The following is a 16,414-nucleotide window of genomic DNA, read 5'->3' on the forward strand; positions in this document are numbered from 1 at the left end:
GGCATCTTAGAGATGCCCCCTGTATTTTACCCAATCCTTCAGTGCAGGACTGGCTGGTCTGTGCCAGCCTGCCATTGATGGATGAGTTTCTGACCCCTGGGGTGAGAAGCTTTGTGCTCTCGGAGGCCAGAAACAAAGCCTGCATTGGGTGGAGGTGCTTCACACCCTCCCCCCTGCAGGAACTGTAATACCTAGCGGTGAGCCTCAAAGGCTCAGGCTTTGTGTTACAATGCCGCAGGCCAATCCAGTCCCTGGACAAAGCCCCCACTTTTGGCGGCAAGTCCAGAGGCATCATTTGGACAAACAAGGAGGAGTCACCACCTCAGCCAGGACCACCCCTAAGGTGTCCAGAGCTGAAGTGCCCCCCTACCCCCTTGCAAAATCCTCTTATTGGTTTGGAGGATAGGGACAGGAATGTGCTCCCCTCCCCAAAGAGACTGAGCACAAGGAGGGTGTAGCCACCCTCGGGGATAGTAGCCATTGGCTACTGCACTCTGACCCCTTAAAAACACCCCTAAACCTTGTATTTAAGGGCTCCCTGAACCAAACTAGTCAGATTCCTGACAATCTCACAAGAAGGCTGTTTTTCGGAAACCCGAGCAGAGAAGGAAAGGAGACAACAACTGATTTTGCCCCAGACCTACCAGCCTGTCTCCTGCTTCAAAGAACTTGCAGAGGAAAAGTGGCACGTCCTGCAGGTCCAGCGACCTCTGGAAAACCTCCAGAGGACTGCCTGCGTCACAGAGGATCAAGAACTCCCATGGACAACGGCCCTGTCTAAAGAAGAACAGAAGAAACGTCTTCTGAAGGACTCCCACCTCACTCCAGAAGCGTGAGTCCTGACGACACCTGCAGAGGGAATCCTGAGGACCCCCTGACCGCAACTGCCCTGGATGAAGATAACCAAAGGCAAAGGACCCACTGCACTCTCAGCCCCCAGGCCTTGGAGAAATTGACACCTGGTGCAGCAACGATCTACAGGCGACCCTCTTCCCTGTCCGACCAGTGGTTTGCTCAAGACCCCCTCTGAACCTCGCCTGCAGCACCTGAGTGACCCCCCAGAGTCCCCTCATAGAGTTTAATTGGAAACCAGACACCCTGTTTGCACCCTGCACCTGGCTGCCCCAGTGCCACTGAGGGTGTGGGATAGTGCCTACTTGGAGCCCCCCCTGTGCTCCTCTAATCCCCCCTGGTCTACCCTCCAAGCCACGGGTACTTACCTGCTGGCAGACCGAATTCCGAGTGCCCCCTGTCTTTATAGGAGCCCACGTTAAAATTGCTCACCTTCGACCTCTGCACCCGGCCCCGTGTTGCTGGTGGTGGATGTTTGGGGTTAACTTGAACCCAACGGTGCACTACCTATAACCTGGAGACTGGAACGGTCAAGTTGTGTACTTACCTCTAAAACTGTACTTTATTTTCTTCCCCCAGGAGCGGTTCTAAAAATGCACTGTCCACTTTTAAAATAGAAATTCTCTGTTTTCTTTAAAAAAATAAAACAGTTTACTTGACTAAAATGAAACAGTTACATTGATGTCTATGCTAAGTACTTGCCTGCAACAGTCTTTTCTTCTGAACTGAGCCTTGTGGTTCTAGTAATAAAGTAACAAAAAGATATTATTCTATATAAAATCCTATTGGTCTGGAGTTAAGTCATTGAGTGTGTGTTTGTGTGTACAATAAATGCTTAAAGCCTAACTGCTCGATCACACTACCACAAATAGAGCATTAGTATTATCGCCTCTGTCAAGCCTCTTGGGGTAAGATGTAGTATATACAGAGCCAACGTCCTACAATTGTAGTTAAAGCTTGTCAAAGGGGAACCCGAATGTCTTGCCTAGTGCCCTGCCAGAAAATCAAAACACATTGACCCACTTTGCAAGTGGGTATTCTCTTCTGCCATTGTAATTTTAGTAAATTCATGTCGAAATTAGTGCAAAATTACACCACATCCTGTAATTTTGGGGAGAAAGTGTTTTTTTGTTTAGTTTTTTTAACGCCAATGGCATTTCAGGTTGTTTTTTTGTTTTTTTTTATTATTATTTTTTTTAGCCGAGCGCACCATTTGGATTATTTTTGATCACAGAACTACAAATCTGACCACAAGCGGCAGTATTTTCAACGCGAGTGATGGAAAATCACCTTGGAATTACTTTTTCAAGTTTAATTTTAACTGAACGGACTCCCTGGGTAATTTTTTGAGTGCAAGATGCATTTTGTGTCATTATGCATAGTTTTGTTTAATTTTGCAGTAATTTCATGTAACTACGATACAACTGCCTTGCATTGTATGCCTTTTGGGCTGTTATTCCTACATGCTGTGGGACACGGTTACACAAGTGCTGCCACAGGTACTGGGGGAGCCCCTGGCTGTACTCTGTGTCTTGCTGACAGAAAAGACTCTGCAAAAGTAATTATCTGTTGTGGACTGGACATAACCAACTAGCTAGGCAGAGTGGTTTCAATGACAGTGGCCCTGAGGTGCCATGCCTAGCAGAGAACATCAGGCTTTTTGAGGGATGCCCAAGTTTCCCTGTTGGGCATGCCCTTTAATGGCACCCGTCTCTTTGGAGACCAGGCAGATTCAGCTCTAGAGCACTTCAAGGATTCTTGTGCTACTGCCAGGTCCTTGGGCCTCATGCCTGCCCCTTGACCTTACACCTCACTCCCCAAATCTGCCTTTCTCTCCTTTCTTGGCTACTGAAGGGGCTGCCAACCTCTAGTTTCCATCCAGCCACTGTCATGCATGCTATCCAGCCTCTGTGTGGCCGAGGGCACGGGACCCACCAACCTCTTGGATTTGGTGGCCAGCGGTCTGGTCAGTCAGTCTGCCTGCCCCATGCACCCCCCCCAACCCCTGCTGCAACCTCTAAACCCTCCTAGTCTGCCTCTCCACCACCAAGGTCATCAAGTTGACAGCAGGGTTGGCCATCACCTGCACCACAGGCAATCTATTGCTTTAGACAGGTGAGTTTTGCAGATCGTCTGAAGGGGCTACTCTCTCCCCTTCGAGACTATCCCTCCATCCATGCAACCATATTATGACCGGATGGCGGAGAATAATTTGTCACTGCTCCGTGGGAAGTTACAGCTCTTTTGGCCAAGGGAGCCATAGAGAAGGTTCTGGTTCCAGAAGTAGGTTATGGTTATTCCCGCTACTTTCTGGTCCCCAAAAAGGACAAGGGTTTTCACCATATCCTAAATCTGCAAGCCCTCAATCGCTTCTTCAGGAAGAAGTTCAAAATGCTCACATTGGCTACAGTCGTGTCTGTCCTGGTTTCTGGAGCCTGTATGGTAGTGTTGGACTTGCAGGACGTGTATTTTTACATCCCCATCTTGCCTTCCCACAGATGTTATTTGCAGTTCATGGAAGGCGAGGAGCACTTTCAGTTTACCTTACTTCACTTAGATTTTACCAGTGTTCCTCCTGTTTCCATCAAGGTGATGGTGGTTGCAGCTCATCTGCAGAGACTCCTTCTCTGACACTTTCTTTCATCTGAGCTGTTCTAGACTCTGCAGTTTCGGGCTTATCCTCGAGAGCAGGGAATCCAGGATATTCAGGCTATGATACAGATGTTTCATCCTCAATCCTGGATTTTTGGGGGAGAATGACTGAGGCTGCTGGGCTTCATGCTGGTGACACATGCTAGTGACACATGCTAGATGGCATATGCGGGCTCTGCAGTGATACTTGAAGTTCCAGTGGGTGTAGCATTGGGGGAATCTTGACATGGTTCTGATTGTGGAGAGAACTGCAAAAGACCTGCAGTGGTGCTTAACAAACACTCTCCTCCTCCCCAACCAGATCTGACAGTAGGGACAGATGCGTCACTCCTGGAAAGGGGAAGCCATCTGGCAGAGGTGCAGAACAGAGGAACCTGGTCTCTGGCAGAAGCAGGACTCCTCATTGATTTCCTGGACCTCTGTGCAATCCAGCTGGGATTGAAAGCCTTTCTTCCCACTATCAAGGGAAAAATAGAGCAGGTGTTCACGGACAGCACCATATGTGGTACTGCAACAAGCAAGGTGGGGTTGTGGACCCTTTGTCAGGAGGCTCTATGCCTCTGGTCATGGCTGGAACAGTAGGGCGTATCCCTGCTGGTTCAACATCAGGCGGGCTTTCTAAACACCAGAGCGGGCAATTACAACTGAAATGCCTAGCAGATCACAAGCGGCATCTCCATCTGAAGGTGGCGCACGGTCTCTTAGCAGTTGGAAGAGCCTTGGTTAGATCTGTTCGCCTCTGCCAAGAACACGCAATGTCAGTTTTGCATGCAGAAGGTTCCATGGGAGCAATTGCTTGGAGACACTTCTTCTCAACTAGAATTCAGGACTCTTATTTGCCTTTCAACACATAACTCCTGCCCAGAATTCTCAATAAGATCGGGAATGACCAGGCCCAAGTAATCTTTGTGACTCTGAACTGGGCATGGAGAGTCTGGTATCCTGAGCTGCTGAGCATATCCATTGGTCCTCTGATAAGACTACCCCTCACGAAGATCTTCTGTCGCAGCAGCAGGGGATGGTTCTTCACCCAAACCTGTCCACTTTCCGCCTTCTTGCCTGGAGAGCAACAGTTGACAGCTTTGACCTTCCTCCCAAAGTCTGTAATGTCGTCTTAGCAGCCAAGTGTCTCTCCACTAAAATGGTACATACTTGTCAAAAGAAATTTTTGGCATGGTGCACAGACAAGTCTGTTCACCTTTCTGCCCTTGTTCTGAGGCTGTATTCATACTTTCCCTTGCTTAGCAGTGCACTCTCAAGGGCTATTTATCTTTTTTTGTAAACTTTTTTGTGGTTGCCTAATCAGCCCTCTTTGTTCAAGTCTCCTATTGTATATAGGTTCTTCGAAGGTCTTATTCATCTCTTCTTTCCATCCCAATTCATTATGCCCCAGTGGGATCTTAATTCAGTTCTGATCTTTGTAGTGTGTGCTCCTTTTGAGTCTCTTCACAACTGTCAACTCAGGCTTCTAACATTGAAAACATCCTGTCTTTGAGCATAAGGTTTTCCTGTCCAGGAGCACTCGCGGTCAGGAAGTCTGGTGTGTTGAGGCTGCAAATCGGTGAGTCTGGCAGGGGTGGGCTCAAGGTCTTAGGAGCTAGGGGACGTCATTGGCACCGATGACCCACCTCAGCTGGGGTCAAGGGTGCAGTGGTTGCTGGAGGTGTCAGATTTTCTCTCACCAAAAGCCTGTGGGAGAGGGAGCCTCCATGCAGAGGCTGCAGGCATCTCTGCAGAGTCCAAGATGGGTGAGACCACACTGGACTCGGTCTCTGGGCAGCTGGGGAACCATGTTGTCACAGTTGGTTGGCTTCACCTCGGGTTGTGGATGTCAGGTGCAGTGGTCATTTCAGGTGTCAGGTTGCTGTGGTTCCAGGTGGCTGCAGTGTCTTTTCCTTGGCTTTTCTTCTTGCAGGGCAGGTCCACTGCCCGAGGTAGACTTGAGTCTTTATCGAAGGCTGGATGAGTTGGATTTTTGTGCAGGATCTCTTTGATGTCAGCAGGCAGTCCGGCAGGGAGGGAGGGTGTGGGGGAAACAAACGCTTGTGTGGCTAAACTGGTCAGGACAAGTCAGTCAGCACATTAGTAGGTGGTAGGTTTTCAGGGGGCACTTCTAAGCTGCCCTCTATCTGCATTTTTTAATAAATCCATCACTGGGGTCAGTGAGGGTTTATTATTCTGGAGATGTTTAATACCAAACTTCCCAGGATTCAGAGAAGCCATCATGCTCGTAATGACCACTGTCCAGCACATGCATTTTAAAATGATTTCCCTGTGCACTTACCATGTCTCAGAATCGACAAATATAGCAGCGGTATATCTGCTCATGCGTATATCTTCCTCACATGTGCCCGGATGCACCCTGCCTTAGGGGTGACTTACACCTAGCACATGCAGTGATGGAGGACTGTTGTACTTAAGGAATCTCTGTATGTGTCGCATACCGAGAATTCCAATGACTGGAATGCCCAGTGAAAGATTCTATGGGCAGTTACCCGGAGGCTGGCGGGAGAGCTGGAGGCTGGCGAGGGAGCATCTGTGTTCTCGTGTTTCCCTTGAGCAACTTGATAAAGGCTAGGCTAGACTAAACATCGCTTAGGCTGGTATCCTGTTTACCCATCACAACATAGGTGACGAGCGCTAGCCACAGAGACAACAGGAACATGAGTCAAGGAGGCAACTGACTCATGACATAGTGGTAGAAACATCGGAACATTGATTACAAGGTACAGAATGAATCTGCGGCGGCGTGTGGGACAAAAATAATTATTGACACTCTTTAAAAAAAAAAAAACTTGTGCATGGAACTTTTAAATATCATGCGCATTCATATGGAAGGCACACTTGCACACGCCACCGTCTTCGTTTGGAAAACAAAGATCTATGTATAGACGCGCAGCAAAAGCAAGCACCAACGCCTACCAAAACACACATCAGATGACTTGGCGGCCATCTTAAGAAAGTGGGATGAATCGTACTAAAGCGTACGAGTAAAACAAGAATAAACAGTGCTTGCCGATCAGCGTCAGGCACACTTAGATATGGAGTAAATAGAAATAAATACAAGGAAAGAAGACATGGAAGCAAAGGCGGCAAAGTAAAAAAAAATATATATATAGACTATATTAAATAGTGATTTAGCCACATTTTTTACTGAAAATATTAAGAGAAAACAATCCACATGGCAAATAACACTCAAGGAATAGTACCACCACCTCAGTTTCGTATTCAGCCTGGCAACCCACCTATTCCATGGGAAGAATGGATAGACATATTTGAAAATTATTTGGTGGCATTGGATTGTCAAGATTTAAGAGCAGTAAGAAAAAAAGCATTCTCCTCAGCACAGGAAGGACAACGAATATTCAAATATTTGCCTCAAATATTAGAGCAGGATGGGCAACAAGCAGTGGATGTATACAAAGTAGCAAGGAAAAGACTAGAAAAAAGGTTCTCTAAGGAAGTTAACATTGTCATGACAAGACACGTTTTTAACCCAACCACAAGGTTTGGAAGAAAGTATTGAGTTTGTTACAAGGTTGAGAGAATTGTCTACTAAATACCAATTTTGTACAGTGACTGAGTTGATACGTGACCAATTGATAGTGTTGCAACAAACAAAATGCAGGAAAGATTATGGGCAGCAAAAAACCCAACGTTAAAAGATGCTATTGAAATAGCAACTGAAATAGCAACTGTCCGAATACTGCATGAAGGAAATGGGAAAGAAAGGCAAAGCAAATAGTGATGACATTGACATAAATTGTATTAGTAAATAGAGTAATGATGTTAGCGAGCACTAAGGGTATAAGTGCACCTAAAAATAATAACAAAGGCATGTTTAACAATGCAAGCAAACTCTGTAAGGTGTGCACCAGGTGTGAGAGCAAATTCCACAACACAGTGAAAGACGTGGAATGCATGAAATGTGGGGAAAAAGGGACATTTTGCACACATGTGTAAAACTGGCACCAAATTTAGGGTAGGAGTTATCCATGAAGAATGCTTGGCTTTGGAGGAAGAAACAGAGTTCTGTCAGACAACAAGCTGGAAGGGAGCAACAATTCAGTCAGGCCACCTAAACCAACAGCAAACTCTACAGTGGAGGGGGAGGGGTGTTCAACTGGTGATAGATTCAGGGTCATTGTATACAATCTTACCCCAAGAATTGTTTATGCAAGAATGGCCTATGTGTACGCCTCTTACCCAAAGATAATCAAGGCGGTTACCAAGGCGAAAAAATAGATATAATCGGGTACATGTTAGCAAAAATTTCGTTTGAAGGAAGACAAGTTGAGGGAAAGGTTTATGTAGCAACCAATGCTCCACCAATATGGAGATGGCATCATCAATATGATTTACACATTAGAGTAGACCCAAGGGCACATAATAAGGTTATGATAGAAGACATCACCCTTGACAAAATCTTAGAGGAGAATAAAGTTTTTACTGACAAGTTAGGAGAATTTAAAGTTATGTACACAATATTGTAATGAGAAACTATGCAGTCCTGATGCAACATATTTTGAGAAAAATGCCCATTAAGGCCAGGGAGGAAGTACAAAAAATTATTTCCAATATGGTACAGGAAGGTATAATCGAACTTATTGAAATGTCAAGTTGGGTTTCTCTGGTAGTCATTACAGAATAATCAGATGGTACTCTGAGAGTTTGTGTTGACCTTCTTCTACTCAATCAAAATATTGTGTTAGACAATTATCCATTGCCAAATATAAATGAGTTAGTTCTATTGCTAGAAAGGGGGAAATATTTTTCTAAATTAGATCTTAGAAGTGCTTACCACCAAGTCAGATTACATGATGACTCAAAAGAACTTAAGGCATTCATTACAATGGATGGGATCTTCCAGTTTACAAGGATACCCTTTTGTCCTGCCTCTGCTGCAGGAGTATTCCAGAGAATGAGGAGTGACATATTTAAAGGTGTAGATAGTGTGATTTATTTTCAGGATGACATTTTAGTTTTTGGCGACACATTAGAGAAACATAATGTATTGAAGTGTGCATTGAAGAAGATCAAGAAAGCAGGTCTTATGTTAAAGAAAAATATAAATTGTTGGTCAAAGAGATTGAGTACTTAGGTTACACTCTATTGAAACAAAGAGTGAAACCAAAAAGGAGTCTGCTAGAAGCAATTAGCACTTCCGGGACAGCGCACGCCGGGTAGGTCTCCGGCTACAGGACAGTACGTCTAATGTAAGTGTTTACAACGACAAGCTTGTTTGTTACTTTTTGTTTTCTAATAGCCCTGTTTTTCCACCTGTGACGGGTGTTCTTTGAGCACATACATGATATTGGATGCTCAATTTTTCAGGACTTTCTTTGCCCTGTAAAGTGGAACTCTATTGAAGGCCCCCCTCTTGTTCCCAGAACATAATATGGGCGGCCACATACGTTCACACTTTCCACTTTCGGCCTGCACGGGGTATTTTCTGTATCCATTAACGTGCTTACGGTTTGTTTAATTATACAGCCCTAGTATTTCTTGGCTGTTGTGCATATTTATTATGGACAATCAAGATCAATTTTAACAGATTAAGTCCTCTACTAGGTTTTGTTTCATTAACATCAACGGTTGCTCATATTTATGCCCCATCCTTTGGTTAAGGTTCCCCTTTCTTTCTATCCACAGTGAGCAGATTATACAAATAAAAGCAAAATATGTCGGCACTTCCCATCCTTGCTTTTTCATGCAATTCTTATATTATTTTTCAAGTTTCGCCTGTTCGTGTTACTTTACTGACTGGTCCTCCACATCTTTGTGTAATGGAAACATTGGGTAACTCTATCTTACAAGAGACTACTAGTGCAACCACTACTGAATTAGTAATGTCCTTTGAATAATCTTACATTTAGTTGTTCCCCTTTCTTTCTTTTTGTGATTTATTTGGTCATGCGAGTCCTTTGGTCTGCTTGATCCCAAGGAACCTCATTCCTTAGGAGTGGAAGGGTATGGAGTTTATCTTCATGCTTTTTAATGCATGGTTTTTGACTTATGACACTGATTTTACACTGATTGTCACAACACGATGCAGTGTTTTTAATAGATTGGTGATTCTGACCATGCTTTCATATAACAAGTTGTTCCCTTTCCACACCGGTTAGTTTACTTAGGTTTTTCACAGTGTAGTGTTATGTAAGTAATTTTTATTACCTAATGACCCATTGGCGGCATATAGTACAGCAGAAAGATTTTTTTTGTAAGTATTGGTCCTGACGAAGCGCCACCCGATCCATAGGGACATCCAGGCCCCGAAACATGTTGACCATATATGTGACCACACACCTAAGCTAAAGGGAAGATTGTTTTTCTGAGAGTGGGGGATCTTTATTTCTTGCCCACTCCTGACTTGTTTTTAGTATTGACCAAGGCCCCCCACTTTAATAAAACTCAGTGTTAGGAGGTCCTTGAGCCAATTTTATTTTGTTCTTTCTCTCTTCTGCTTCTCTCTTCTGCTTTTCACTTGTCTTGAGGCACATGCTGTTATTGATGATCTCCAGCTAAGTGCCCCATTTTGGGGCCCGTCAGACATTGCAGTGCCGGTCTGGCGTGGAGCAGGCCCCATGATGAAGCAAGACATCCAATGGATGTGTGAGGGCCTGTACTTCTGAATACTGGAAGGGTCAGAGTTGTACTTTTATTCTTGGTGTCTAGGAACTGTGTACTCTTTTTTGATGTGCAATTAGAAAGGCTACTTCTCCACAGGACAAGGCTCAATTAAGGTCATTTTTAGGCTTCATCGAATACTGTTCAAAGTTCATAAAGAACTTTGCTGATAAAACAGAAAGTATAAGGAAGCTATTGCGCAGAAATTTCAGTGGGAAAAATAACAGAAAATTGCTTTCCAAAATATAGGAGGAGATGTGCGAAGCGAAAGTACTAGTGCCATTTAATGTGAATAAAAAAAAAAAAAAAAACATTATTACGGTTGATGCAAGTGCGATTGGTTTGGGGGCGATCTTGTCGCAAACACATGGTGAGAAGGAAAAAACAGTAGCCTAAAGATTTCTAAGAAGGAACAAAACTACTCTGTAATCGAGAGAGACACTCTCTGCCACATGGGGCATCAAATATTTCAGAATCTATATGTAGAGACGAGGAATAATACTTTGTACGGACCATAAACCACTGTTCTCACCAGGAGGTCTTAGCAAAGTGTCAGCACGATTAGCCATGCTGGCAGCACGATTGCAGGAATATCAATTCACAATTGTATATATTCCAGAATGGCGTAACATCCAGGCAGATTGTTTATCCCACTTGCCACAGGATTAGCAAGAGGTAGAAAAAGAACGATTGGAAGAATGTGAAAAAGAAGGAGCAGCGGCCAGTGTTGATGATGTGATAGAATGTACCCAAGGCATAGTGTCACAAGAAGAATGGTGTAAGAGTATGAATGATGATGCTGTGATGAAGGGAGTAATTAAAATGATCAAAGCATGAGAAAGTACATTGAGTGTTCAGATTAGACCGTTCTTAAAGGTGTTTGAAGAATTGTCATTGTTTACAAAGTTTGTTGTAGTAAAGGGAAATAGATTTATTCCTGGGGAGGAGATAAGATGCAAGTTGTTCAGATTGGCAAACAAGGGACATTTGGGGCCAAACGTTAACCAAGAGAAGATTGAAGGAGAATTTTTGGGTGGCCGGGAGTCGATGGTGACGTAGACAACTGAGTTGAAAGATGTGTAGATTGTAAGGAAAGTGAAAAAAGGTTGAAGGTAGGGAAACAGAACATAATAGGAGTAATACCTGACCCTGGAAAAGCATGGCATACTATATGCATGGATTTTACTGACCTATTGAGTGGGGGCTCTCCACCTGGCTGACTCCCTAAACTCAAGGGTGGACAAGCTCAGCAAGCATCATATAGGTGACTGAATGGTGCCTGCATTCCACTGCGCAAAGATGTCTTTGCTCAGTGGAATGTGCCTTGGAAAGATCTTTTTGCTATTACAGAGAATGCTATTGTTGAAGCCTTTTGTGCTCTGGATCTTCTGCTTCAGGTCTCCCTGGAGACTACTTCTGTAGGACTTTGGTCTCCTTTCCACGTTGGTCTCAGCTACTGCTCCCCTGAGTTTTGAACAAGGTCAGAAATATCCACGATGAGATCATCCTGATGGCTCCATGCTGATAGACGTCTCATTGCAGATTCCTCACCTTTGGAATACTTTGCAGGCATCTGACAGGATCTGGAAACTTTTGGACAATACCTCTTTGCACCAATAGGTGGTGCCGTGTGTAGGAAAGAACCATCTTTTTGGAATGGTTATCCCCACTTTTTGCATGCTGTCAGTGTGTTTTAACTGTGTTCACTGGGATCCTGCCAGGACCCTAGTGACTGTGCTCTCGCTCTCGCTCTCTAAATTTGGTTGTCCTGTCGAAGTAAGCCTCATCAAGGCCTACTAGTGCAAGGGGTTCGCCCTTCTCTGCACAAAGTCCTCAGACCATATTGGAAGAAGTTGGCACAGAAACTGAAATAAAAGACACATTTTATTAAACCTCCTGAGGTGGTACTACAGTTCAAACAGCACCCTTCGGTAATGTTTGAAGTATCACACTGAACTAAGAAAGCATGGTCCTTTTTATACCCGCGCAGGGGCTAAAAGAAGGTGGTACAATTATAGAAGCAAGACTTATATACATATAAGGTCATATGGAGATGCACAGTCGACAGGTAGGAGGGGCTAACCGTTTTCAAGGACTAGTTGACACATTACTGTCTGGTACTGATTACTAACAGCTGCAGATCTTACTGGGCATGTGCGACAGTGGGAGATGCTAAATATAACCTGTCACTAGACAGATTTTCAAAAGTAGTTACCAGAAAGGTAGGACAGAGCACATGGCAGCATGTGGCAGAGAAAATGGCTGCCATGAATACAAAATGGATTCCTCGAAATGTTCACAATAGTTGCTAAACAGACGACCCTTTCAGCATTAGCTGAAGACATTCGTCTTTCTGGGATAATCTAAATATTCATCTTGTATATGTATGCTCATCATTTCAGCTCTTTCCTTATCTAACATGTGTCGTGCTTTCATTTCTGTAATATTTCTTTTGGTAGGCATACAAGCAGTAATACACATGGAGCAGAACATTGGACCACACTGAATACAGATACAGCATGTGAAAAATATTGCAATCATTATACACAGGATAGTCAGTAGTTTCCACCCCCTATCGGAAACAAGAGCCCAAAACCATCCAGAAAAAGTCCAAGTACCAGTCTCTGTATGGATTTCTGCAGCAATTTTATGCAATTTAGATATTGCATCATATACTGAAGGTGAGCGATCTGGAATGAAAACGCAGCAACTACTACCGATGATGCGACATGCACCACCTCTCAGCTAATATCACATCTAGTACCATACGATTTTGGAGCGCTACAATCCTTGCAATTTGGAACTCCTAGGTAATATTCCCAAATGCCAGAGCTGCGTGATTGGTAACAGCTTCCACAACCCTAGTCAGTCATCTCACTTTCCTACTGTTTAACGCAGCACCCACAAAGGAGAACAGCCCTAAATTAAAATCAACATATTGTTGCAGGCTAGTGTCCGTTTGGTCTACCTCATTTGTACTTATTGTCCTTTTATATCTATTTTCAATGATGTCATTGAACAGTTTAAAATCTCGGTGATATGATGCAGGGGCCAAAAACACAGGGGGGTAATAGAAAAGATACATAACACACACCTGACCACACAACAGGTAGTTGGAAATATCCATAGTTACCACAAACAAAATATGTATTATGTGAAGCTGTAAAACTACTATTATTTACACCCTCATTAGTTAAAATCAAGGTACAATCGCTTATCCCCACTGGAATTCGCCCAATGCTACGTATACATAAATCTGCTTTGGTTTTTGTGACATAAATCACAAATTGTTCTTTCTTGTCAGAGTCTCTTATATTTGTGAAGACATATGGTATTGAAACATTGTCCGGTTGATACTCTTCCCATTCCCATTTAGTTACTTTGGCTTGGGGATACCCATCTTTGTCTTGGTAGCATACTTTATTAAGGCAAAAAAGAAGTCCGCCCTCTGTAAGTTTTCCAGATGCAAACAAAAGCGTATACCAAGCTTGACAAGAACCATGTGTGAAAAAGGAAGAGGAATGAAAGGTGTTCCTCCTTTCTTTTGATGCGCAGGTATCATTCCACATACCTAACAGTTGGTAGTATTTGTAGCATTATGAATATGATGCAACATCTGAATGAAAGTATTATTGAAGTACGATTGACGGCGCTTCTGCTCCTGAGAGGGAAGCGTAAAGTAATAGTGATCCTCTGGTACTGGAGTAGTGGCAACAAAAAACTCACGAGCAGGAGCCTTCTTTTCAACATTGCTATAACCACCAAAACAACAACAAACCCCATAGTACTAATGATCAGTTTGTTATTCATTTTAGCAACAGTGCTAATCGACCCTTTCAGAAATTAATTAAAAACAATCGTTGGAGCTCTTATCCCTGGGCAGCCGCTGATTTCTTCACCACGGGCCAAGACGGGTGTCACTATTCTAATGCATGGCTGATCCCTCCCCGCCACATTGGCTCTCTGTTTCACTAACCCAGGGCGGTAGCTCAATCAATTTTCTCCAGCACTACGGGGTCTTTCCTCGGTCTCAAATTATATCGCGACACTCCAGAAATCGTATGGTCCGGGAAGAACTCTGCAGATTCGTCAGGTGATATAGCACGGCCTTTCTCCGTAGTCAAAATCTCTTGATCGGTCAGCACAGCAGGTTGCAACAAGGTAGGTAGCACTCTCTTGCAGTGAGTACTATGGACCCAATTCTTTTGGTTCGTCACTCGAACTGCTGTCCTTGTCGCAAGGAGCACCTGCTCTGGGCCTCGCCACCTTTGTTCCAAGCTGCTTGATCTTTCAAAGGACTTAATCATCACCTGGTCACCAGGTTGGAGTTCATGGCCTTCACCTGGAGATCTGTCAGGAAGTGCTTCTCGAACCTGTTGATGAATAGAAACCAAATTGTCGGTTAACTGTGCCAAATTATCATTCATCAGGACAGAAGGTACATCATATACTGAATTTGGCTTAGGAACTCCCCAAATGTTCATTGGCCTTCCAAATACTATTTTATAGGGGGTAAGGCCTGTTCGAGAGTGTGGCACTGACCTAATGGACAATAATGCCAACGGTAATGCATCCGGCCAAGTTAAAGATGTAGAAACCTGTATCTTCACTAACTTCAGCTTCAAAGTAGCATTATACCTTTCCACCAACCCTGCTGATTGTGGGTAGAAAACCGCATGGAACTTCTGTTTGATCCCTAATCCTTTCAGGACATACTTAATAACTTCCTGTAAAGAAATGGCTCCCTGTTGCAGTTACCCCCCACTTTTTGCCTGATACTGATGCTGACTTGACTGAGAAGTGTGCTGGGACCCTGCTAACCAGGCCCCAGCACCAGTGTTCTTTCACCTAAAATGTACCATTGTCTCCACAATTGGCACAACCCTGGCACCCAGGTAAGTCCCTTGTAACTGGTACCCCTGGTACCAAGGGCCCTGATGCCAGGGAAGGTCTCTAAGGGCTGCAGCATGTCTTATGCCACCCTAGGGACCCCTCACTCAGCACAGACACACTGCTTGCCAGCTTGTGTGTGCTGGTGGGGAGAAAATGACTAAGTCGACATGGCACTCCCCTCAGGGTGCCATGCCAACCTCACACTGCCTGTGGCATAGGTAAGTCATCCCTCTAGCAGGCCTTACAGCCCTAAGGCAGGGTGCACTATACCACAGGTGAGGGCATAGGTGCATGAGCACTATGCCCCTACAGTGTCTAAGCAAAACCTTAGACAATGTAAGTGCAGGGTTGCCATAAGAGTATATGGGCTGGAAGTCTGTCAAAAACGAACTCCACAGCTCCATAATGGCTACACTGAATACTGGGAAGTTTAGTATCAAACTTCTCAGAATAATAAACCCACACTGATGCCAGTGTTGGATTTATTAAAATATGCACACAGAGGGCATCTTAGAGATGCCCCTTGTATTTTACCCAATTGTTCAGTGCAGGACTGACTGGTCTGTGCCAGCCTGCTGCTGAGAGACGAGTTTCTGACCCCATGCGGTGAGGGCCTTTGTGCTCTCTGGGGACAGAAACAAAAGCCTGCTCTGGGTGGAGATGCTTCACACCTCCCCCCTGCAGGAACTGTAACACCTAGCAGTGAGCCTCAAAGGCTCAGGCTTCGTGTTACAATGCCCCAGGGCACTCCACCTAGTGGAGATGCCCACCTCCTGGACACAGCCCCCACTTTTGGCGGCAAGTCCAGGAGAGATAATGAGAAAAACAAGGAGGAGTCACAAGCCAGTCAGGACAGCCCCTAAGGTGTCCTGAGCTGAGGTGACTGACTTTTAGAAATCCTCCATCTTGCAGATGGAGGATTCCCCCAATAGGAATAGGGATGTGCCCCCCTCCCCTCAGGGAGGAGGCACAAAGAGGGTGTAGCCACCCTAAAGGACAGTAGCCATTGGCTACTGCCCTCCCAGACCTAAACACACCCCTAAATTCAGTATTTAGGGGCTCCCAGAACACAGCAAGATAGATTCCTGCAACCTAAGAAGAAGAGGACTGCTAAGCTGAAAAACCCTGCAGAGAAGACGGAGACACCAACTGCTTTGGCCCCAGCTCTACCGGCCTGTCTCCCCACTTCTAAAGACACTGCTCCAGCGACGCTGTCCCCAGGGACCAGCGACCTCTGAAGCCTCAGAGGACTGCCCTGCATCTAGAAGGACCACGAACTCCCGAGGACAGCATCTCTGTTCACCAAAGACTGCAACTTTAAAACAAAGAAGCAACTTTACAACAACTTGTGTTTCCCGCCGGAAGCGTGAGACTTGACACCCTGCACCCG

The sequence above is a fragment of the Pleurodeles waltl genome, chromosome 6 (assembly GCF_031143425.1).
Source record: "Pleurodeles waltl isolate 20211129_DDA chromosome 6, aPleWal1.hap1.20221129, whole genome shotgun sequence".
Taxonomy (NCBI): domain Eukaryota; kingdom Metazoa; phylum Chordata; class Amphibia; order Caudata; family Salamandridae; genus Pleurodeles; species Pleurodeles waltl.